General features: G+C 40.6%; 1 non-coding gene across 1 annotated transcript; it reads right to left on the bottom strand.

Annotated features, from left to right (window-relative positions):
• Positions 1-10,029: 10,029 nt before the first annotated feature.
• TRNAI-AAU (transfer RNA isoleucine (anticodon AAU)) lies at positions 10,030-10,103 on the bottom strand. Its single transcript has one exon. It is a non-coding gene; the product is annotated as a tRNA-Ile (tRNA).
• Positions 10,104-10,542: the final 439 nt, after the last annotated feature.

Raw genomic sequence — 10,542 nt, forward strand, 5'->3', positions numbered from 1 at the left:
AATTAGCCAGGCATGGTGGCACGCGCCTGTAATCCCAGCTACTTGGGAGGCTGAGACAGGGGAATCACTTGAACCCAGGAGGCAGAGGTTGCAGTGAGCCGAGATCACGCCACTGCACACCAGTCTGGGCAACAGAGCCAGACTCCATCTCAAAAAAAAAAAAGAAAAGAGAGAGAGAGAAAGAAAATAAAAGAAAAAGAAAAAAAGAAAGAAAGAAAAGAAGCTTCCTCCATTATTAACATATTTGCAGACTGTCTCACAGGCTGGTTTTGAAAGATGAGGAAGTAGAATTCTCCCTTCCCCCTGTTATATTTAGGAAAGAAGGGAGAAGTAAATTAAGAGGAATAACAGAAGATGACACAGAATATATGGTGTCAATCTTATTTAAAGCTTTGCAAAATAACAGAGATTCAGTGAATAATTTTTAGAGAGGAGTGACATGAAATGTTCTTAGAAAGACAATGATTAGCCGGGCGCGGTGGCTCAAGCCTGTAATCCCAGCACTTTGGGAGGCCGAGACGGGCGGATCACGAGGTCAGGAGATCAAGACCATCCTGGCGAACACGGTGAAACCCCGTCTCTACTAAAAATACAAAAAATTAGCCGGGCGAGGTGGCGGGCGCCTGTAGTCCCAGCTACACGGGAAGCTGAGGCAGGAGAATGGCGTAAACCTGGGAGGCGGAACTTGCAGTGAGCTGAGATCCGGCCACTGCACTCCAGCCCGGGCGACAGAGCGAGACTTCGTCTCAAAAAAAAAAAAAAAAAAAAAAAAGAAAGACAATGATTAAAACGAATTCAAGGAAGCAAGATAGACAAAAATAAATAAACAAAAGACTTGCCGGGCATGGTGGCTTACTATATTGAATCATGAGGGCAAATCCTTCATAAATGACTTGGTGCACTCTCCACAGTAATGAGTTCATGTGAGAGATCTGGTTGTTAAACCTGTGCGTTCTCACAAGGAATCTCAGATTGGACTTTAAAAAGAGACTAGGGCTTTCCTTCTCTCTCTCTTGTTCCCTCTGTCACCATGAGGCGCCTGCTCCTGCTTCAACTTCCCCAAGAGTAAAAGCTCTTTTTGGCCTCACCAGAAACCGAGCAGATGCTGGTGCCATGCTTGTACAGCCTGCAGAACCATAAGCCAAATAAACTTCTCTTCTTTATAAATTATTCAGCCTCAGATATTCCTTGATAGCAACGCAAAATGAACTAACACAACTTTCCTCCCGCAGTGGAAAAACTAGTTTTCTCTCCATTACCAATCTAATTCTTCTACTCCATATAAATTTGTGTTTTTTGACTTTCCCTTTAAACTGGTTACAACATCTGTCTGATTCCATCACTGAATCAGCAAAATAAGATACTTAATCTGTATTCATTAATTTTATTGAGAAAAAAATTTACATAATATAAAATTAATCATTGTAAATTATACAATTCAGTGGCATTTAGTATGGTTACAATGCTGTGCAATCATCATGTCTATCCACTTCCAAACATTTTAATCACCTCAAAAACAAACTGTATACTCATTAAGCAGTCACTCCCCATTGTTCTTTTCCCCAGATACTGGCAATCATTAATGTAAGTTCTGTGTGTATGAATTTACCTATTCTGGATATTGCATTAAATGGAATCATACACTGTCAGCCTTCTATTGCTTAGCATAATGTTTGAGGTTCATCCGTGTTGTGTATATATGAGTACTTCATTACTTTTTATGCTGAATAATATTCCACTGTATAGATGTACTATATTTTCCTTGTGCCTTTATCAGTTGATGGATATTTGTGTTGCTTCCACCTTTTGGCTATTGTGACAGCAATACTATAAATATTCATGTACAAGTATTTGTTTGAAAACCTACTTTTAAATCTATTGATTATATGCATAAGGGTGGAATTGTGAGTTCATATGGTAATTCTATGTTTAACTTTTTAAGGAACTACTAAACTTTTCCACAATGGCTGCACCATTTTACATTCCTGTTAGCGATGTATGAGGATTCCAGTTGCTCCATATCCTCACCAACACTTTGCTATTACCTGACTTTTTAATTCTAGTCATCCAAGTAGGTAAGGAGTGGTATCTCACTAATTTGCATTTCCCTAATAATTAATAATGTTGATCATCTTTTCATGTGCTTGTTGGTCATTTGTATATCTTCTCTGAAGGAATTCCTAGTCAAGTCTTTTGCCCAATTTTTAATTGGTTTGTTTTCTTTTTGTTGTTGAGTTGTAAGAGTTTTTATTTAAAAATATACTCTGGACACTAGACCCTTAGCAGATATATGATTTATAAATATTTTCTGTGATTCTTTTTATTTTTGAGACAGAGTCTTGCACTGTCGCCCAGGCTGGAGTACAGTGGCATGATCTACTGTAACTGCAACCTCCACCTCCCAGGTTCGAGTGATTCTTCTGCCTCCCAGCTAATTTTTTGTATTTTTAGTAGTGATGGGGTTTCATTACGTTGGCCAGGCTGGTCTTGAACTCCTGACCTCGTGATCTGCCCACCTCAGCCTCCCAAAGTGCTGGGATTATAGGTGTGAGCCACTATACCCGGCCTTTCTGTTATTCTTCAGGTTGCCTTTTCACTCTTCTGATACGTCCTCTGATCCACAAAAGTTTCTAATTTCAAGAAGTCCAATGTGTCTATTTTTCTTTTTGTTGCAGGCACTTTTAGTGTCATATTTATGGAGCCATTGTCACATTGAAGGTCATGAAGATTTATTCCTATTTTTTCTTCTAGGAATTTTGTAGTTCTCGCTGTTTCATTTAAGTCTTTGATCCATTTTGATTTAGATTTTCTGTATGGTATAAGGTAGGGATCCACTTTCAAAGTTTCGCATGTGAATTTTCAGTTATCCCAACCCCATTTGTTGAAGAGATTATTCTTTCTCTCATTGAACTGTCTTGCTGGCCCTTGTCAAAAATTAATTGGTCATAGGTATATGACTTTATTCCTGAACTCTCATTGATCTATATGTCTATCTTTATGCTAGCACTGCACTATTTTTATTATTGTAGTTTTGTGGTATCTTTAGAAATCAGAAAGTACAAGTTTTCCAACTTTTTTTTTTTTTTTGAGATGGAGTCTCACTCGGTCGCCCAAGCTGGAGTACAGTGGCATGGTCTTGGCTCACTGCAACCTCCACCTCCCGAGTTCAAGTGATTCTCCTGCCTCAACCTCCCAAGTAGCTGGGACTACAGGTACACACCACCATGCCTGGCTAATTTTTGTATTTTTAGTAAAGACAGGGTTTCACCACGTTGGCCAGGTTGGTCTTGAACTCCTGACCTCAAGTGATCTGCCCATCTCGGCCTCCCAAAATGCTAGGATTACAGACGTGAGCCACCAAGCCCAGCCTGTTTTTCTTTTTTTTTTTTTTTCTTTTTTCTTTTTTTTTTTTTGAGACGGAGTCTGGCTCTGTCACCCAGGCTGGAGTGCAGTGGCCAGATCTCTGCTCACCGCAAGCTCCTCCTCCCGGGTTTACGCCATTCTCCTGCCTCAGCCTCCGGAGTAGCTGGGACTACAGGCGCCCACCACCTTGCCCGGCTAGTTTTTTGTACTTTTTAGTAGAGACGGGGTTTCACCGTGTTAGCCAGGATGGTCTCGATCTCCTGACCTCGTGATCCGCCCGTCTCGGCCTCCCAAAGTGCAGCCTGTTTTTCTTTTGATAGCAAAAACATATGAATTTTAGAATCAGCCTTTCCATTTCTGCAAAAAAAAAAAAAAAAAGTTATTAGGATATTAATAGGGATTGCATTAAACCTTTAGATAGCTTTGGGGCAGAATTGCCATTTTAATAATACTAAGTCTTCCAATCTTTGAACATGGGATATTGTGATGGTTAATTTTATGTGTCAACTTGGCTAGACCACAGTACCCAAATATTTAGTTAAATACTATTCTAGATATTCCTGTAGAGGTATTTTTTGGGTGGGCTAAGCATTTATATCTGTAGACTTTGAGTCAAACAGATTGCTCTCCATAATGTGAATGGGCCTCATTCAATCAGCTGAAGAGGAAAAAAACTGATGTTTCCTAAGGAAAAAAGAATTCTGTCAGCAGAATGCCTTCAGACTCCAGCTGTATCATCAATTCTTCCCTGGGTCCCCAGCCTGCTGCCCTACCAAGAAGATTTTAAACTTGTTTCCACAGTTGCAGAAATCAGTTCCTGAAAATAAATCCTCCCTCCTGTATACATACATACATACACACACACTCACACATGCACACACACACACACACACATCCTATTGGCTCTGTTCCTGGGGAGAACCTTCACTAATACACATGCCTTTTCTTTTATTTACATCTTCTTTAATTTCCTATTTAAAAAAAAAAAAGTTTCTTCCTAATTCTAATTAGGAATGTTCTTACCTTGGAAAAGTGAAAGAACTCTAGTTAGGTCTTACAGAGGTACTAAATCAACACACCTTTTAACTCAGCCTCAACCCTGGAAAGATAAAGCAAAGTGAAAGAAAATGCACAGCAAAATAGACATAATCCTGAAGATTTTTAAAGAATAAATTTTTTAAATTAAACATTATGCAAATACGTGCCACACTTGCTTTGTCCATGCATAGGCGCTATACACAATTTTGAAAAATACTGTGTTGTCCTCTTGTTTTAAAAGTCATATACAGGCGGGGCATGATGGCTCACGCCTGTAAATCCCAGCACTTTGGGAGGCCGAGGCGGCGGATCATCTGAGGTCAGGAGATTGAGACCAGCCTGACCAACATGGTGAAACCTTGTCTCTACTAAAAATACAAAAATAAGCAGGGCGTGGTGGCACGTACCTGTAATTCCAGCTACTCAGGAGGCTGAGGCAGGAGAATCACTTGAACGTGGGAGGCGGAGGTTGCAGTGAGTCGAGATCACACCACTGCACTCCATCCTTGGCAACAGAGTGAGACTCCATCTAAAAAAAAAAAAAAAAGTCATATACAAAATTTTGTTTTGTTTTGTTTCTTGCTGCCTAGCCCCTTCGCCATCCCAAGATTTTCTTTACAAGGACCTAAGCATAATTCACTCATTACCTTGGGGTATGAGGGCAAGATTCAGTCTGTGTGGTGGGGGTATGTTTGTTTGTGTAGGGGAGGAGGGGAAGAGGCCTTTTATCAAATTACAATAAAATGTCTGGTTTGGACATGAAAAGCAGTGTCAAGGAGCTGTTTGTAATTTAAACTGTTCTACACTCAGGAAAAAGAAAAAAGGAGTCAGCTTTGAGAATGAAGCTATGTTACAAGTTAAAGTTGGAGGGCTTTTAGTGTGTCTGTTACAGCTTCCTTTTCTTTTTCTTTTTCTTTTCTTTTTTTTTTTTTTTTTTTAAAGGCAGGGTCTCATATCTGTCATACAGGCTGGAGTGTAGTGGCGCGATCTCGGCTCACTGCAGCTTCTGCCTCCTGGGTTCAAGAGATTCTCATGCCTCAGCCTCCTGAGTAGCTATACGGGCACACACCAGTATGCTTGGCTTTTGTTTGTTTGTTTGTTTGTGTTTTTAGTAGAGATGGGTTTTGGCCATGTTGTCCATGGCTGGTCTCAAACTCCTGACCTCAAGTGATCCACCCACCTCAGCCTCCCAAAGTGCTGGGAATACAGACCTGAGCCACCGTGCCCAGATTTCTGTCATAGTTTTGTTGGTGGCCTAGAATACTGTTGTACAATGTTTTATCTACCTTCTCATTAAAATATAATTTACTTACACTTTGCATCAATAAGACTTCTGGCATTATAGACCAGCAGTGTCAGAGTAGCCTTAGTGCCTCCTTGTTGGTGTTTGTTTTAATTGCACGAGCACTCTAACATCTTCTTTAATTTCTTTCAGCAATGTTTTGTATTTTCTAGAGTACAATTCTTGCATCTCCTTGGTTAAATTTATTCTGAAGCATTTTATTCTTTTTGATCATATGCTTATTTTTATATCTGTATGAGAACCACAGATTTAGCTTTTTCTGAAAGCCATCTTTTAACAAATTAATATGTAATTTCCTTTGATCAACAGAGTGTTATGGATCCCCTACTTGAAGACTCTTTGGAATATCACATGACTTCATACAGAGTTTTATTCATATTATTAAAGTAAAGGTGTAATCTTCTCTGTCTCTCCAATCCTGCTTGTATACTTCCTATCCTCGGTGGTGGGATGCACTTAAAGGGTCTAGATTCGGCCAAGCTCAGTGGCTCACACCTGTAATCCCAGCACTTTGGGAGGCCGAGGTGGGGGGTATCTAGCGGGAGAACCTGCCCCCAATAATTCTATGTGAGTCATTTTCTATTTTCCCTAAGTGTCGGCTGATCTGAGAAATAAAGGGAAAAAGTACAAAAGAGAGAAATTTTAAAGCTGGGTGTCTGGGGAAGGCATCACATGTCAGCAGGTTTCATGATGCCCTGCAAGCCGCAAAACCAGCAAGTTTTTATTAGCAATTTTCAAAAGGGGAGGAGTGTACGAATAAAGTGTGGGTCACAGAGATCACATGCTTCAAGGGCAACAAAAGATCACAAGGCAGGAGGTCAGGGCGAGATCACAAGGACAGGGCGAAACTAGAATCAGTAATGAACTTCCATTTCCCGCTGTGTACACATTGTCATTAATAAACATTTTAACAGGGTTCAAGAGCAGAGAACTGGTCTGACTAGAATTTGCCAGCCTGGAATTTCGTAATCCTAGCAAGCCTGGGGGCACTGCAGGAGACTAGGTGTGTTTCATCCCTATCTACATCTGCATAAAGGCAGACACTCCCAGGGCAGCCGTTTCAGAGGCCTCCCCTGGGAATGCATTCTTTTCCCAGGGCTGTTAATTGTTAATATTCCTTACTGGGGAAAGAATTCAGCGATACTTCTCTTACCCATTTTTGGTAATAAGAGAAATATGGCTCTGTCCTGCCCGGCCCACAGGCAGCCATACTTTAAGGTTATCTCCCTTGTTCCCTGCAAATCGCTGTTATCCTGTTCTTAAGGTGCCTAGATTTCATTTTGTTCAAACACACATGCTCTACAAACAATTTGTGCAGTTAACGCAATCATCACAGGGTCCTGAGGTGACATTCATCCTCAACTTACAAAGATGACAGGATTAAGAGATTAAAGTAAAGACAGGCATAGGAAATCACAAGAGTATTGATGGGGAAGTGATAAATGTCCATGAAATCTTCACAATTTATGTTCAGAGATAGCAGTAAAGACAGGTGTAAGAAATTATAAAAGTATTAATTTAAGGAACTAATAAATGTCCATGAAATCTTCACAATTTATGTTCTTCTGCCATGACTTCAGCCGGTCCCTCCGTTCGGGGTTCCTGACTTCCCGCAACAGGTATCACCTGAAGTCAGGAGCTCGAGACCAGCCTGGCCAACATGGCAAAACCCTGTGTCTACTAAAAATACAAAAATTAGTAGGGCATGGTGGCAGATGCCTGTAATTCCAGCTATTCAAGAGGCTGAGGCAGGAGAATCACTTGAGCCCAGGAGGTGGAAGATGCAGTGAGCCGAGATCACACCACTGTACTCCAGACTGGACGACAAGATGGAAACTCCGTATCAAAAAAAAAAAAAAAAGAAGAAGTTTTATTTCTGTACAGTATATAATGCTGTTTGAAAGCATTACAAGTGTTGCTAAATTAGACACCTCCAAGACGTATCAAGTGAAAAAAGCACAATGTAAAATAGTATGTATAATGTTACATTTTCCATAACTAGAAAGGAAAAGTAAAATGTATTATGTATATCTGCACCTATTGCACGAAGAACACTGAGGAGAATACATAGGAAACTAAGAAGAATTGTCATCATACATGGGGGGTAGTTCTGAGAATGCCAAGAACTGGGCAGATGTGGGCTATGAGGAAGAAGAAAATTTTCACTTTTAGTTACTGTTTATGTGAATGTATTAACTTATCATATATATGTATATATATCCTTAATTTTTAAGATCAAAAGAAGCTTTATTTTTCTTTTCATTCTTACTGTGTTGATGTTGAAAATTATTGTCCCTCATTTTAAAACCATATTTCATCTTACATTGCACTGAAGAGAGGAAGATAACCCAGGATAGACAGTAGGAAGTGTGGGTGGGTTAACAATTTCTTGTTTTGTTAGTTTTTCTATTACTTCTTTAACAAACTACCACAAATTCAATAGCTTAAAACAACATCCATTTATTATCACACAGTTCTGTGCATTATAAGTCTGGCAGGGTGTCATCAAACTAATACCAAAATGTCAGCAGGCCCCGCCATGTCCCTTATGGAGGCTCTAGGGGAGAATTCATTTTCAAACTCACTCAGGTTGTCAGCAGCATTCAGTTCCCTGCAGCTGTAGGACTGAGATATTCGTTTACAGGTTGTTCGCAGTTTCTAGCAGATGCCTGAGTTCTCTGGCTGGTGGCTCCCTTCGTTTTCAAAGTCAGTAACTGCCTGTGGAATCCTTCTTATACTTAAATCTGTATATATCATCTAATATACAATGGACTAAGTAGTAGGTACTGTTTATTAATTCATTCTAAAGAAACCTTTTTCAGTCGCTGACTTTGAGCTACTTACTGTTCTTGACATGAAAAATGCAGCACTGAGCAAAACAGAGGGAGCCCCTTCTCTTTGTGGTTCACCCACTATGTCCTTGGCGCTGTTTTTGAGCCACTATTTACCTCATTATTTATCAATATTGTTAATGTCATTTTCATAGCAACCCATGTTTTAAAATAAGAGAAGGGTAAAAATATGTTGGGAGGATGAGGAGTGAAGGAAGAAATGTAAATGAGACACATGCCAGGCACACGGGGACCCAGTGACCAGACTCCAAGAAAAGCACAGGACAGGAAGAGTGAGATGCTAAGCCTTAGAGTGGCCCCAGAGGCTCTGGCTTTCCTATCTCCCACCATGTACTCCATTTTCGTCAAATTTCAAACCTATCGCTTTTATGATATATGTTCAAAAATTGTTTAATGAATTGTAAATGACTTGGTAAGGGCCACATCATAAATGGCTTGGTATGGTCCACATCGAGAACGGCTGTCAAATATAAGCCAAAGGCTAACCACAGATCCATTTTAATGCTGAGCAGTTGTGGTTGCAAGCCTGGAGCTTGGCAGAAAGCAATGTCACAAGTCTGGCTTTTTCCCACATAGACTGAACCCTCGCCCTCAAAGCTACAAACACAACAATTTAACCAACTGAGCGATCAACTGGGGGAAGAATCAATATGATCTCTTTCAAAAGCTTAAAATATGTCAAAATAGTATCATCTCAGAAAGTTTTTTTTGCAAAATAATACAAGATATTATCGAATTCTTATTTTCCCCATTCCTAAAATCACCCACGCACCTCACTGAATTTCCTTTAAAAACTCTCCATCCTGGCCTGGCGCGGTGGCTCATGCCTGTAATCTCAGTACTTTGGGAGGCCAAGGCAGGAGGATGACCTGAGGTCAGGAGTTCAAGACCAGCCTGGTCAATATGGCGAAACCCCGTCTCTACTAAAATACAAAAATTAACCGGGCATGGTGGCACAGTCCTGTAATCCCAGCTACTTGGGAGGCTGAGGCAGGAGAATTGCTTGAACCTGAGAGGTGGAGGTTGCAGTGAGCCAAGATTGTGCCACTGCACTCCAGTCTGGGCGTCAGAGCAAGAATCTGTCTCAAAAACAAAATAAACAAATTTTAAAAACCCTCTTCATCCTAACTGGTATCTTATTTCTTCAAAAGAACAGAAAACATACAAATCTAATGCTTGTCTAGCTATTGCAACCACATTTACAAATGTATAAGCAGAACTCCGGAGTTGGATGTAAGACCATAGTATACAAGCTAGGAGGGGTCGATTAAAAAAAAAAAAAAAGTGAAGTAAAGAAAAAAATTCCTGTCTAGTTAGTGCAACTACATTTATAAATGGATAGGCGAGGCTCTGGAGTTTGATGTAAAACCGAACTTTTTTTTTTTTGATGTAAAACCGAAGGGACATGTGGTCGGTTTAAAGTAAAAACGAAAAAGGAAGGGAGGGGAAAAAAAGAAAAACAAGACAACCAAGTGGCCCGTACGGGGGTCGAACCCGCGACCTTGGCGTTATTAGCACCACGCTCTAACCAGCTGAGCTAACCGGCCGCCTTGATGTGATGATTTCTTCTTATGTTTACTTAAATCATATCCGATCCATGTCCTCTGATTTTTTTTTTTTTCTTTGTGACAGAAATGTTACTTTCCCTTTTATTAATAAAATATTTCTTTTTAAGAAAAGGAGAACTCCTCCCTGTAGGCACAGGTAAACCATTCTTTTTCAGGGAAAACAATCTCAAACCACTGATTCTGACCGGAGAAAACTCAGATTCAACGACCCCAAGCAGGGCTTCCTTCCCCTCACCAGGTGAAGGACTCAGAACAAACCAAAAAGCAACTCCAAGCTTGCGATCGCTGCCAGTTCCTCACGGAACCGACCGCAGAGCCGCCGCAGGTTCGGAGGACTCGGAGGGTGCTGATTCCTCTCTGCTCCTTGAGACCGTTCCAGCCAGGTGGGCTCCTCGGCCTCGGAACCTAGGAAAGTGCA

The sequence above is a fragment of the Chlorocebus sabaeus genome, chromosome 17 (assembly GCF_047675955.1).
Source record: "Chlorocebus sabaeus isolate Y175 chromosome 17, mChlSab1.0.hap1, whole genome shotgun sequence".
Taxonomy (NCBI): domain Eukaryota; kingdom Metazoa; phylum Chordata; class Mammalia; order Primates; family Cercopithecidae; genus Chlorocebus; species Chlorocebus sabaeus.